Source organism: Psittacula echo (assembly GCF_963264785.1).
Source record: "Psittacula echo genome assembly, chromosome: 1".
In the NCBI taxonomy this organism is placed as follows: domain Eukaryota; kingdom Metazoa; phylum Chordata; class Aves; order Psittaciformes; family Psittacidae; genus Psittacula; species Psittacula echo.
Genome location: NC_137735.1, coordinates 147,360,664 through 147,375,135, shown reverse-complemented (window position 1 = coordinate 147,375,135; position 14,472 = coordinate 147,360,664).

The window sequence follows — 14,472 nt, the reverse complement described above, 5'->3', positions numbered from 1 at the left end:
ATTATAAAACACTGCCAATATGTGAAGCCAGAACCACAAATGGAAGAAAAATACCCTTTGCAAGCACACATAAGAAGTTTAGGATCTGGTTTTTAATCTGTCATGAGGAATGTATGATATGATGGGAGCATAATGTACTGCCTGTGTCTCATTCGTAGCAGGGACAAGACGTTTTCTGAATGCCAGTTTCATGCTGTAGCCCGGCTACATCACTGATGTGTGCAGACATACTCTGGGTGAAACCCTGAGGAAAGGTTTTACCACTGCAGGGGGAAACTGTCTGCCAATCTCCTGCCACAGCGTTGGAAGCACACTCATTCACAGTTGTGTTGCCGTGATGGGAAACCAAGCATGATCGAGGCTTAGCATCTGGGTGATGGGTTAATGGCACCCATAAGACTGTTCTGCCTTCAAATTATGCAGTTAATATCCAGTATCTTTATGAATCCAGTCATGGAGCAGGGAATTAAAACACCTCTCTCTCCCATCATGGGCTAGAGAAGGGAGTCAGAGCCAGGTTAGTACAAGTCTAATGAAGGATCTACCAAGCTCTGAGGCATGCTTCCTCCTACAATTTCACATATAATCCTCCACTAACTTCTACTGTCTTTGGGAAAGGAAGCTGCAAGCAATGTCAGCGAATGAACAAATAATCACAGAACTAATCAACATTTTACAGGCCTTAGTAGCACACAGGATATAGTCCTACTCCTATATAGAAGTAGGACTAGAAATTCATGACGCCACATTTGGGATTTGCCAAAGATCCTTAAACTCACCACAGTCTGTATCCCCAGCTAAAGTTTTGTGCATTCTTGCTTCAGATAAGATATGTAGAGGTATGATGGGAATTGTCATGCAATATGGATTTTGGCTTCCCTAGATAATATGAAGATCCCCCAAAAGTGGATTTGGCGTATCTAATTTAGGAGACTTTTCGCTATACTTACAAAGCTCCTAATTCAGACAGACATTACAGTCAGTGTGATTATTTCTGTTTCTGTATAATATGCTGCTGCTGTGCTTACAGTAAATGTCCTTGACTTTACATGTAAGATTTTCCCTGGTATGGAGGAGCTTTACATGGAAGATGGGTCAGGAGTTGTGCATAAATACTGAAAATGTCAGCATTTGTTTTCGAGCAATATGATTATGTAAGGAATGTAATTGTATGCAAATGGCATATAATCTCGAGACTGGAACTCCAGGGCTGCACAACCTTAAAGCTGAAGGATTTAATATCATGTCATTAATATTAGTAGATGCAAAATGCAGTCTTTGTTATTAAGATAATCAGCGATAAGTGTATTACAATTCTGCTTCTGTTAAGATTTTTTGTGTAGCTCATTTAAATCCACATGCTGTTACTGTTATTGTTCTGTACACAATTGTTTTTAAAGCATAAACTGGGTTTTTATGTTTATGGGGTTTTTTTTAATCAAAGCCTATTGCTGAACCATCAGATATAATGATGAAAAGGAACAAGCTGACTTTGTTATCCTGCAGCTGATATCGGCAAATGTGCAAATCATCACTTCTGCTTTCACCACAAAAGGGTTTACATGTGCTGTACATCCAGATGTCTTAATGTTTTCCAAATCTTAATGTTTTTCAATTGTATCAAGTGGAAATTTTCCTGTGTTTTCTATTTTTTACATGTCTATGTACATATACATGTCTGTACAAAGTCACTGGCAAATTGATCTTTATTTAAAGGAGTTATTTGAACGAGTTTTTCCAACACTATATATGATACACGTAATTTTAGGAATAAACAAAGGGAAAGCTAACATAGGCAGACTAAAGCAGGTGCCAATGTACATTTCTCATTATTTAATTTTAAAATACATCTAGCATTTGTAAATATGCAAAAAAGGAGAGCTGAGATCGACATGGAAGCATTCACAGATTAAGACAATAAAAAAGTTTACTATGTTTGAATTCCAGTGAATGTGTTGCTATCAATGGTTTACTCTAGATTTATCATGTCTGCTGTGATATTTTGCCTGAATAACCATTGAAGTGTTCCTACTATATTAAGACTGATTGATAATGCAGAATTTTTCCCTCCATATGTTTATTTACCTTAGTTCCATTACTTACCATTAAAATAGCAAAGGACCTAACTGTCAAGGTGAGTTCCACCTCTTAATACAGGCATGAATGACCCTGGAACTGGTACTAGGATTGAAATAATCAGGTTGGGGAACAAGTACACTAAGAAGTGGTGTTCCCTTATCAATATCTGCTCAGTAGCACACAGAGTTTAGCCTGTAACCAGAGTATTCTTTCAGCTACAAGTAGAGAGACTGGAGGTGTGCTGGAAATAGATAGATAGATAGATAGATAGATAGATAGATAGATAGATAGATAGACAGATAGATACATACATACATACTCCAACACACGCAGCATCAGTCTCAGCTATTATTACTGTTGCATTCCTTTAAACTTCAGCTGAAGCTGCAGTATGATGTACCAGTGTCCAATGAGTTATAACTCCTCGTGTCCATGTAACTGCATAGGTGTTAAACAGTGATTTGGGTTTGAGCCTTGCAGGACAGATGGCCCCTATGATCAAGTTCATCTCAGTGAGTGTCTTTGGAATAACTGGCTGTAATAAAACATATTTTCCTATTTGTAGGGAAATGCCTTGACAAGTCAGCTGTGTCATTAGAGATGGCATATTTCAAATATAGAATCATAGAATAGTTAGGGTTGGAAAGGATCTTAAGATCATCTAGTTCCAATCCCCCTGCCATGGGAAGGGACACCTCACGCTAAACCATGTCACCCAAGGCTCTGTCCAACCTGGCCTCGCCAGGGATGGGGCATCCACAACTTCCTTGGGCAACCCATTCCAGTGCCTCACCACTCTCTCAGTAAAGAATTTCTTCCTTAGATCCAATCTAAACTTCACCTGTTTAAGTTTGAACCCATTACCCCTTTTCCTATTACTACAGTCCCTAATGAAGAGTCCCTCCCCAGCATCCTTGTAGGCCCCCTTCAGATACTGGAAGGCTGCTATGAGGTCTCCACGCAGCCTTCTCTTCTCCAGGCTGAACAGCCCCAACTTTCTCAGCCTATCTTCATACGGGAGGTGCTCCATTCCCCTGATCATCCTTGTGGCCCTCCTCTGGACTTGTTCCAACAGTTCCATGTCCTTTTTATGTTGAGGCACCAGAACTGCACACAATACTCCAAGTGGGGTCTCAGGAGAGCAGAGTAGAGGGGCAGGATCACCTCCTTTGACCTGCTGGTCATGCTCCTTTGGATGCAGCCCAGGATACGGTTGGCTTTCTGGGCTGTGAGCACATACTGAAGCTGCCTCATGTTCATTTTGTCATCGACCAGCACCCCAAAGTCCTTCTCCACAGGGCTGCTCTGAATCTCTTCTCTGCCCAGCCTCTAGCTGTGTCTGGGATATAGCAAGGTGCTGAAAGAATGGACTACAAATGCCAATTTACACTTAGTATTCATTTGAAAATGTTAATGTTTAGAATAATCTCTTTCACACTGTTAAATATAAGGCCATTATTTTTCTGTTCTGTGACATATTAAAGGGACATCAAAGTCAATTTATTTGCTTGATGGGTGGGGTATTGGGGCATCCAATTACCTCAAGGTTGAAATAACCACTTGTAGTTGCTTCTGCTGATATGCTGAGCCATACAGAATGCTTTGAAGATGCAAATATGTGTGATATTAAGTTGACTGCAGTCCAGGGATCTTTCAGATTACTTTTTTAGAGTAAAGCAATTTTTTAGAGGTGCAGTGAGCTATTTGGCACAGAATTAAACTGCTAAAAAAGCCTCTGTAGGCTCACATGAAAAATATAATCTTACCTTTTGTTTGCCTTCTAGCCTTGCAGCTGGCTTGTTTTACCTCACTGTTATGACTACCTGTACCTGCTCTACTCCACATCAGCCTTTCTTTCAGATGACCCAAGAAGTTTCAGTTTCATCGTCAAAGCAGCTCTTGGAAATCTGAGAGATGATGGTTGCAAGTTCAGGCTGACTGTTCAAAATACCAATGCTATTATCTTGATGTTTTTGTCAGTTTAACAACAAAGATTAACCAAGTGCAGCAAGGGTAGAGAAACCCTCTTCTTCAGGGCAGTGATTTTCTCTGATGAATTTTAAACAGCTGTGCTGTGGTAAGTGCTTAGTTTGCACCAGCACTTAGTTCTTCTTGTAGCTTGCCTTTCCCAAGTAGAAATCCATCTTTCAAAATCCACTGCCACCTTTACCTGTGTAAATCCTAAAAATAGCCCGAGAACAGCCAGTATGCAGGCATACCAATGTATTGGTGCTGGTGCATATCCTACAGTATTTACCGGTACCTTCACGCTACCTCCTGAGTAGAAAAGCCCTAACTACACAGTAAAAACGTTACGCATTTTAGCCTTGCTAGCCTGTGGTTTGATGATAATGAGAAGCAGAATTCAGTCCCTTTCAGCTGACTCTCAGGTAATGGGGCCTTTTTTCCCCACTGCTTGCTTGCATGATATTTCAAGGGAGGGACCTATGCATGCTCCCGCCAAACATAGTGAGATGAGCTGTGTTTGCATGCAGTCACTGCAGGAGGCATTCCCTCACACACCTCATTACAGGGACAAAATTCCCATGGCAGGTGGTGTTTTCAATATTACATCTCAAGCTGGGTCAGGCAACGCAGTATCTGCCTGCACCACCTGCCCTGGTGCTGCTCTCAGAATGCTGGGCAGGTTCTGAGTGAATACTGCAGAACTAAAACCCTTAAGTAAGGAATCAAAATGCCTCAGACACATTTTGGTGAAGTCAAACCAGTTACAAACAGCTCTCTGCAGATCAAGTGGGAGAAAGAAAAATTGGACTTTGAAGTCAGTAAATGCTATGGGATATTGCCAATGTTTGGAGACCAGATCTGTGTTTGGCAGTTTTTCACTCGCCATGTTCTGAAAATGTCTTTTTATCTTTCTTTTTTTTTTTTTTTCCCACTTATCATTATCAACTTCCATATTTCTGTTATTTTTTGGGATTAAGGAACTGCCCTGCCTGATAATGACTGTGCAGCCTCCCCACATGGTAGTCAAATTTTCTAATACATCAGAGGAGTTTTATTATTTCAGCAGGGTTTTTTTCCTTTACTTCCACATGCCAGTTCTAAAGATTTTGTATATTTACAGTGGCTATATATCAATGACTATATATCAATGGCTTTAGTTATAATAGCTTTAATGCTTTAGTTACAATAGTTTTAATGACTCCAACATATTCAAACAAACCTGATAATCCCTATTTAAACTAACTGAAAAACACTAAATCCTTAAAAACTTGAACTGTTAGACAACACAGCACCCAGCATGATCTAGCCCACAACTGGCATCCTTTAAAACAGAGAATCAGTCACATCTTCATATGTAATAGTGTGATGTTGTGTCTTACTGAAGTTTTTACTGGAGTCATTACAAATTAAACATGATTGTGTGGACTGATAGGTGGGTTGGTTTTTAAATCTCAGGGCCTTTGCTGAGCTCTCTTGACAACAAATGGTATCTATTAGCTACTGTAAAGTCCTGTTTCAACATCCTTTTTGTACTGTATCCTGCCCTGTTATTATAAAATACGTACATAGAAGGGGATTTTCTGCTGGTGGTAGAAGGTTAAATCATAACAGGTCTTACTGCTCCACCTGTTGCTGGTCCTAAATTCCACATTGCGTCATTTCTTGCAGTAACAAGGAGTCAGGGTCTAGTAACCCTGTAATGCTGGCTGTCTGCGTGGCTCCCCTGCCTCTAGAACAGTTCAGTGCTGAAGCCCTGATGGAGCCATCAAAATAACACAGCTTCAGCTATGAAATGCATAGAACAGAGCCTGCAGACATACTTAAAACATGCCTGTTGGGTTAAGTTCAGCCTGGAAGTCAAGGACGACATCTTCTAGAGACTATTTTCAGGCACCAGAACCTGGATTCCTCCTTAACTCGAGATATTTAACTGAGGCATTTTATTGTGAGTGTGGTCACACTAGATTTCTTTGTACTCATCACAGAAAGACCAAGATCTAAATTATTCTCTAGAGGTGTTTATTACTTCTAAATATTGCTTACCGTACAGGGAACATAAAGTAACTCTCAGAGTTGTATGATAGGTGCCTAAAGTTTTGGGACATGAATGTCAGCTCAAGAGAGGAGTGGCTGTGGGATTCACTGTGCAGGTAGAAGATGCTTTTGCGTCTCCTCTTTGCTCATTTAAACCTGGAACTTGATCACAAGCCTATAGCCACCACCACCAGAACATGCTCCCCAGCATGGCGTAGGGTGGTATATTCTCAACATCTGCTCAATTGTACAACAGTGCACTGAGTCAGAGGGAAGCCAGCCCTGTAGGTAACCTGGTGAGCAAAATATTTGATGGCAATATGGGATATGCAGATTCAAGACCCTTCATTTGGAAAAATGAACAAATCTCTACTGCATTACAAGGGGACTAGGTAAATGTCTTTCTTACCATGAGAAAAGCCAGGCTGACAGGCTTTTAACTCCAGAAAGTTCCTTTTCAGGTTTAGTGGTAGGTATCTGGTTGGTGTCTGATTGCTCCAGCTTCTAGCACTTATGCCTGTACTAGAATTGCATGGTAAGCCTAAGTAATTTAGGGGATGGTGACTACTAAGAAGTAAAGCATCTAGAAGGTATTAAAAACCTGAGCCAAACACCTTGATCACATACATCATTTTGGCTGTGTGAAGGATTTATTGCACTGATCATCTCTCCACAGAAACACAAACACATCCCAGCACTACTGTCTTGTTACTTTGTGTTTTATAGCTGTTCACGTAATTGCTAACTCACTTCATTCAAAACAATACAGGCTAGAAGATTCCTCTGTGAATTAGAGTGTAAACTAAACTGGGCAATTTCAGATGATTTGGTGTGGGCAGCTGTTAAATAGCAGCTATGCCAGGAGGTGAATGGTAGCATCCCTGAAGACATGAAGGGGGAAAGCAAATAGTGAGCTGGAGGCACAATGGAGCTGACAATCTCTCCACAAGTTAGTTGCAGACAGAAGCAGCATCCTTCTCCTCTGAAGTCCTGCTGAAGGACTTGTTCTGCAGCTCCTGGGGTTTGAATGCCTGGCTTCAAAGCATTATTCTTAAATTAATATGAATAAATATCCGATACAAATACAAGTCTGTAAATAAGACAAAAAGTGTCAAAATCAGGAACATCTAAATGTTAGGTAACTATATCTAACTGTGCCTAGATAGTCCTGAGGGACTATAATGAGTCTATAAAACAAGTTAACACCTGCTCCTCACGCTTTTGTTAATTAAGATTCAGTAGAGATGCAAGTCATTTTAATGAGTGATCTGCCACTCCACAGGAGCCAGTCTGGAGTGGAGGCTGTCTCAACAACACCACAATTACCACATGCTGTATCTGGCTTACCATCTTCAGTGCTGCTCTAGCCCAGGCAGTTGTTTTTTTTCCTAGGGTCTGAGGGACAGACTATCAACCTATTAGTCATTATTTGTCCCTCAGATTCACAGTTTTTTCTAGTTTGGACTGATACCCTACAGAAAACCCGTGTTTTGACTGTGGAAAGGTCAATTCAGGGGTGCTGACCTACCTGCAAGGTATCAACACCCAATAACAGTAACACCATCGCAACACTATGGAGTGCAGTCCTGCAGCTACCTGGAAAGAGTTGGCACAACCCAATCATGCACAAGCAAAGTGACTGAGAACTGTACACCAGCCAAGGGCAGCACTTGCACTTCTAGTAAGACTTTTCTTGCTCCCTGCCATGGGCTTGCTTCAGTTTCTTCCATTTGAGAGCATAAGACCTAGCTCTCTGCATCACAACCAGGCATCTGCCTCCTGGGGCCTGGGGAAGCTGGGATGATCCTGCCACTTACTATTGTTCCGTACGCACATTTCCTGGGATGTTTGTAAGTGAAAACACCACACTGACTATCTGCTGCCTGGTTCAAGGTTGTCTTTGCCTTTGCTGTTCAAAGGCTTTCTACACAGAGTATAGAAGTTCTGGGTAAGGAAAACTGATGGAGAGAAAACTCCTTTGGCACATTTAAGGTTTTAACAGTAATTCAGTGCAGACAAGTTGCTGAAGTGAAAAGTATGGCTAATGTTCAAGTGGCGGCACACTTCAATATAAAATGAAAGAAAAATCAAGGCTTCATTTACAAGGGCTTTGGTAAAACTTCTATGACACAATACTGGCAGTTCTCTCCTATTGTGTCTTAAAGTCTTTCACCAAGCAATACCGAGGAACCTAGCCTTTTTGGGGTTGGTTTGTTTGTTTGTTTCAGATGGAATATTTGCAGGTTTTTTTCTCATCACACAATAGTATTGATGGCAATGCAAGCTATGTTCAATAGGCACAAATCTAATTTCCAGCTGTACCTTGTTCATGCACGATATCCTTATTACTTTTGAAGGAAAAGAAGATGCACAGCATAAGTTCTCGGTATCTTTCCAGGTTATTCTTCACAGATTTAGAGACAACTACTATGAAAGTGTCTAAGCAAATGCTCCGTCACAGCCACACATTCAACTGCTATTAATGGACCTGCTTCCTGGATCCAGAAATATTTTATGGCCTAGTCTAAGAGTGCAGATCAATCTAGTCAAGAATGCTGATAATACTGTTTGGTATTATTTTCTTGCACATAGTTCCAACATGTGGACCTGCTACCTGAGTCCTTCTCCTCATGTATAGACTCCTTACTCCAACTGTTCACATTTTTATTTGAAAGAATCCCCCAAAAAGGCTTCCAGAGGGCCAGAAAATGACAAACCTCAGAAACCCAGAGTTCTTCAGATTTGCTCATGTTAGCACTTGGATGCACACAATGCACTGTGTGAGCATGACCGCATGCAACCAATTTATGGGCTTTTCTGGCCCACGCTGACAAGTCCTGCAAACAAATAGCTCCAGCTCTATTACAGAAGCATTCCCAGCTTTCTTTTTCTCCAATCTTCCATTGAATATTCTTTTGTAAAATCTTTCAGACTTTTTTTTCCACTTCCATCATTTTGCCTTTCTTCTTGTGAGGTTGTACACTTTCCATCTCCTCCTGTCCCTGTCTGTGAACAGTTGATTGACCTCATTTTGCAGTCTCCACACACCACCTTACCCTGCCAGCTAGTGTTCAGTTCTCAGCTGGTGAAGCTGTGCTGTCCATCAGCTTTCTTTTGGTTGACAAGTGGTGAAAGTTTTGTGACCAGCTGGTGTGCTGCCGTGCTACAGCCACATTCATAAGGATGACAGGCTACCTCGCCAGCAAAGCCAACAGACAAGTTGCATGGTTTGTTCCCTCAGAAGGTCAGAGACAGCTGTACAGCCAACTTACAACAACCTTCACATCTCAGCAAGCCTCTGGACCCAGCATGCCTTCCCTGAGCTAAGACTCCTTGTGTTGACAACTGGGGTCCACAGCGTGACTAAAATCTCTTTGAAGTAAAAGTTGTGAGAAGATGGAAATTAAAGTGGGAATGAATTTCAGTTTTCCATGTTCCCTTACAGGAGCCACATCCTCGTCTCCCTTGTTTTGTTTGCCTGCAAACAAATTTCATCAAATCTGTTTTCATAGAAATGTGTCCTACCTACCCTTTTATCTTCCATCACATGTGCCTATTTAGGTGAAATTACACAGTGTATTTACACAGGCATCTCTTTGTTTTCAGCTGGTCCTAATATAATGACAGTGTACTAAAGGAAGGAAAGTTTTGTCTTGTTGAGGTGGAGACCCCTGATTTAAACAGGTGAAGCTGTACTCCTGTAACATAGCAGATTCAGGACTTTGGTGAATAAAGCGCACCAACTCTCACACTCACACGTGTGTAAGTGGTCTCAGGAGTCATATTGTAAAGCAGTCTACCTTGTAACACATCACCTCAGCATACAGCTTTAAGTGTCTTAAAGCTTACTTCTATAAAAAAGTTGTTTCCATAGCTCCTGGTCACATTCTGAAACTCACAGATTCTGCAGCTAGGGAGTAGTTTTACATCTGATTATTTTTTTAAAAACCAGTTTGCTTATTTTTGGAAGGCAGGTAAATTTAAAGTCAATATACAGCCACTCTATAGCCACAAATAACACAATGAAACTTTGTCCTCCAATATTGCTGCAGGGATCTGATCCAGTAGGCACTTACTGTTGAGTTTATATGACGTAAATATAGTCTGATATACTTTGATTCAGCAGATATTTATTTTTCTGCTTTACTTATACTGTACAGATAGCGCCATTTATTCCTTGAAAGTAGTCACAGATATAAAATAGAGACCATATGGAATATTTGTAAGCTCTGGGTTTTTTTATAAGCAGATCTGAGAATATGCTGCTCTCCATTTGGAATACATATGATTCAGTTAATATTTTGTATTTAGACTTCCTTGCTTCATCAGGCTTTGCCATTGACAGTTATTATAACAGTACAAGTCATTTTTATTGGTAAAGATAATTTACCCTCTGTCCTTCAAATTTAGTTAATATTTTTGTTTTGGCTTTGTCAGCATAATTTTACCTCTCAATTTCTACATTTACCAGAAGAAGGGCATTAACAGAGACATGATTTTTGACACTGCTAACAGTAGCATTTTCAACCTCAAATGTAAAAATAAAAACAATACATCAGTGCTTCAAAACCATGGTAATATAACATTTGTGACAGCTACAATAAAACAAAATATATTGAGTTCTCTTTCATATATTTTTGCACCTGAATCACATGCTCAAACTTCCTCTACAGTCATAAAAGCTTTTAATTACATGTGTCTATTAAGTTGTACTTCAAAACACAAGCCAAGTATCACCAAGCGAGTCTGCAAATCTTTCCAGTTAAATCACCTATGTTATTGGCCAGCATACTGTGACATCCTGGATAGCCTCAGGGTTAGATAGACAAGAAGTGCACAGAGATACTGGAATTGCATGTTAGCCAGGTCACTTTTCTGATACTAAAAATAGAAATCCGCTATTGCCTTCCTCCCTTTTGCTCCAACAGATATTGAAGAGCTATAACAAGCCTTGGAAAACACAGGATGAGGTGCAGATAGCAGCAGTCATTTCCAGAAAACAGGCCCTCTTTCCTTTCTTTTTTTATTTTGAACCAGGCCTGTTGTGTATCATTGTGGTGTTTGTCCAGGAATGAATGGACTCTCCTGGGACCCTTGCAGATAACACTCCCCAGAGTACAGCTGAAGAGGGTGCATGTTCCATTCAAACACAGATAACAGGAATTCCATTACCCAAACATATTTCTCAATCACTTCTGTAAAAATAGCCATAGATATAAAGAAAATCAGAAATGAAGCACCTGTTGGGCTCTCACACGTGGAAGTACAAGCACAGCTGGGGCAGAGTGAGGAGATGGAGTAAATTCTACTGCAGCTGCTGAGGATACTCAGGAAATAAAATAGATTAATATTTACACAAATGAGAAATTAAAGGACTTGATGGCCCTGCCTGTTGTCCTTCACTGCCTGAAGGGTAAGAAAATTCTGAACCATAAGATAATTGAATTTTCTGAGCAATAACGAGGGTTGAAAGTATTTGCTGTGAGCATATTGAAACTGTATAAATGTGCCTAATTTCTAGGCAGAGAAATTAACTTGGTGTTAAGGTTGTAAATAAATTGTTCATTCAAGAGCGAAACTTAATACTGTGTGTGCAATTAAAACCAGATATTTATGGCACCACGACACTTAATTTTACAGCTGTGTTTGTGAGGTCCTTTGCACTTCATCTGGAGAATCTTTCACATTGTGAAAAGCTCCTCACAAAGTGCAGGAGCTGCAACCAGCCCTGTCTCTGCCGGACGGGTGAGGAAAGGCAGAGGGGGTGACAAATTGCCCAGATCCACTGTCAGGGTCAGGATTAGCTGCTACACTTCAAAGGGGCTGAGACTCTTCCTTCAGAGGTGTTTAAGGAGTCCTGACATCACCCAGACTCTCCAAGGTGACACTGGACCACGCACCTCCTGCTTGCCTCTCCTAGCAATGACTAACTATCTGTAGTGCCTTCTGTAGGGGAAGGTGTAGAGGGTGCCTTCCCTTACTCTCCAGGATGAAACCCAAGGCATGTTTACTATTGCCTGTGCCATGCTAAGGGATACTCCCCTCTGCTCACATGAGTAGGGAAATTGTAGATGATCAGGCTGCATACTGACCCCCTTTTCACTGCTGGTCAGTGAAGATTCTCACAGCAGTTGAACCCTTCAAACATCTCAAAAGACAAGAGTCGAAGTAAGTTTTCAAATAAATAATTACTAGGACAATAAGAAAGTACCTGTTGGAAAGGCATAAAAAAAAACCAAAAACCATCCCCGAACAATCCAAACTATTCCCTTTTATCCCCATAGGCCTTAACTTTTTCATTATTTCAGTCTTCGCTATTACAAGGTTGTTGAGATGTCAAACCCCAGCTACTTTGGTAACTGGCCAGTTTAGCAGAGTTCAATTAGTTGGGGACAGACTAAGCCTTGTAGACTTTGGCATCTTGCCTGTGGCTACACACAATTTAAACCACAACCACCCTGCCTTATGCAACAGTGGATAAATATCACAGCTGTAGGGATATAGCACAGGTAAGATCTCCAAAGCTGAAAGACTCTCTGTGATGAGAGTGCTGAGAGGTTTAAGTGGGTTCAAATAAACCAGTGCCAGGCCCAGCCAAAAAAAAAATATATGTTAGAAGGAGAGGAGGGGATCACTAAGGAGAGGAAATAGAGGGTGTTTCAGGAAGCAGGTAACATGTAACACTGATTTAGCAAGATTAAGTAAGACTCTAGGAAGGATTTTATGTTTATCAGCTAATCCAGCCAAAATTTTGGAAGTCATGTAAAACCTTCTAGTTCAATGCAACCTGTAACCGTTTGACATTAAAATGAATCTTTATGAAGGGACAGATTACATTCTTACTAAGGAGTTATTTGCACATTGATTTTGAAGATCTGCTGTGCTCATTATCAGTGAAGAGATGTAATTTTACATGGACCGGTTACATTCTGGCCCAGAATGTAACTGTATGATTTTTTTAATTTTTATTTTATTTTTATTGATCCAAAAGTGCTAAATGGGAATGGGGAAAGATGTGAAGCAAGGAGTAAGGAGGGTCTAAAGGAAAAATGCTGAGACAGAAAAGATGAGATTAATGTACTGAAATGGGTAAGATAATTGAAATTGGGAGAAAGGGTGGGTAATGAATGGAATTTTGGGATTTTTTAAATGTTGTCATATAACTTGAAAAATCAGGCCATTCATTTTTTCCTCTCACCACCACATTGCGGCAGCAAGTGACTGCAGGCATCCTGTGGTTCCAACAAAATACCATTCACCCCCATTTCTCCCTGAGCTTCATCCTTTTGAAACTGCCCTTATAGGTAAATTCCCACATAGATACAAGTAGTCTGATTACTTGACCAAGTGCTTTATGGATTAGGCACACATCTGTGCCTTAATGAGAATACAATAAAATGAGTGCCAGCATTGCATTACGACAGTTACAGAGTAGATTCTTTTGTTTCCATTGTTATCCTCATTCAAAGGTTAAGTACCTCATTAGAAATGGAAAAACTGAGGTCCTAATCATGGGTTTCATGATCATGTGCCACCTGACACCAACAAATTAAATCTGTCTCTCAAACTCAGTTGTCTTGTCACAGAATGGCAGGGATTCTGTACACATGAAACATGTCACTTTTATGAGATATAACAGAATTATTGTTATAAGAGATGTGTGTGAGTTGGGGCAGGAATATGAACGGAGTTATCCCTAGGGGAGCAGCTCCCCTTTCTTCCTCTACCTGTTGTATACCTAAAATACAGCAAAATCCTTGTGAACATGCTGCTTCTGTGCACACAACCTATGTGCATGTACACATGTGTTCACACAGAGTATCTTATCCTGCTTATCTCAGGGACTTCTGTATAAAGCTTCCACTTAGAGCAGCAAAGCAGTGGTGTTAAACCCTCAGAGGAGTCTGATTTAAAAGCTAAATAAGAAATACTTCCAGACTTCCCCTCTCGACTAAGGTCACTTGGGTTTTCCCATACACTTGAGTTACTGTTTTCATCAAATTGCGTAATTACTGCCTAGAAGCTCTGCTACACCAGCCAGCAGCACCAACCCTTCTCTAATCTCATACACTTTATCTACAAAAGAAAAACCCTTAAAAGCTTAAATAATGCTGCTTTAAGTATAAAAAAAAAGAGCAAATTTTATGCCAATGAAAGTTTTTATTTTGCATAGTATCTCCTAGAACATTTCTTGTCCTCCTCAAAGCAACCAGAGAAATTAATTGGTGGCATAAAGGTGCACTGTTACCAAATACAATTTTACTACTCATTTCAATATTTAGGAGTAATTACAATGTGGGTGAAATCAGAATTAAAAATTTTTGTTCCACATCTTTCACACTCCTCTTAGTTATGCTTTGAAGCCTTACCAGCATTCCCTTGAAACACTTT